The sequence below is a fragment of the Aplysia californica genome, unplaced genomic scaffold (assembly GCF_000002075.1).
Source record: "Aplysia californica isolate F4 #8 unplaced genomic scaffold, AplCal3.0 scaffold00346, whole genome shotgun sequence".
Taxonomy (NCBI): Eukaryota; Metazoa; Mollusca; class Gastropoda; order Aplysiida; family Aplysiidae; genus Aplysia; species Aplysia californica.
Genome location: NW_004797616.1, coordinates 165,742 through 166,852, shown reverse-complemented (window position 1 = coordinate 166,852; position 1,111 = coordinate 165,742). Strand labels below are relative to the sequence as shown.

Below are 1,111 nucleotides of genomic sequence, written 5' to 3'. Positions count from 1 at the left end.
CCCCCCCACTCAAAATGCACGGTAAACCCTAAATGGTTAGCATGATAGAATAGCTTCTCGTTCGTACTTCATGTATTCTTTTCAGAGAATAAGTTGGGTTTTTAAAGGTTTTTTCAGATTCATTTTTCTCAGTTTTGTAGTAAATAGACATACTGCGTTCTGCGACAGAGCTCTCCATTTAATGACTTAATCACCCTGAGAATAAGTTGTTGTTTTGTAAAATTCATTGTTCTCAGTTTTGTAGTAAATGTTCATTTAATGACTTAATCTCTCAGAGAATAAGTTGTTGTTTTTGTACATTCATTTTTCACAGTTTTCAAAAATTCATTTTCTCAGTTTTGTAGTAAATGCACATAACGTGTTCTGTCACGGGACTCTCCATTTAATGACTTAATCACTCCCGTGTTGATGTTGGGCCGCCCAGAAGAAATCCCTCGGCCGTCTGTCCACGTTATCATGTCGTGAAGTGGCCTCTCAGACCGGGGACCGTCCGCCGGCCGGCGCCAGACCAGGTCGTCTGGAAAAACGCGGGAACCTGGAGAATTCTTCTAGATTTCCAAGGGTGGATCTGTTCCGGCGATTCGTGTCGTTGAGAAGTTTGGCGGATTTTTATTAGAACTCTGTGGTCAATGGTTGTGCTTTTTACGTCACGTAGTTCATCGATAGTATATAATTAGATGCATTAAAATGTTGGCCTGGTACTCGACATTGTCTTTCCTCCTTTTGTTTGTATGTTACACATTTGTAACACCTCTAATCTTCGACACTTATATGACCTTATTGTTTTGCAAGCGCCAGTAAACACTTACTAAAACAAAAACTGAAATAACTAAAATACTCGAAATATATAATATGATATTGACCTCATGCTGCCCACGTATGTACTGGAACTGATTGTTGTTTTAGCGTTTTGCGTCACTATCAATTCAACTTGGATTATTTAGGCGGCATGCTGCCCCTAACTTATCTGTTAGAGTCAGTCAGGGCCGAATGAGATACAACACCTCAGCAGATAGACGGAGTTACTCAAACCAAAAATAAACAACCCCTACCCCCCCCTCCAAAAAAACAAAACAACAACCCAAAACAACAACAACAACAACCCGGAACC

At 40.2% G+C, this 1,111-nt stretch overlaps 1 protein-coding gene across 1 annotated transcript in view; it reads left to right on the top strand.

Moving 5' to 3' along the window:
- The window catches only part of LOC101856275 (collagen alpha-1(XXIII) chain), a gene marked incomplete at its 3' end in the record, with an annotated part of 51,173 nt that overhangs the window by 21,277 nt on the left and 28,785 nt on the right, over positions 1-1,111 (top strand).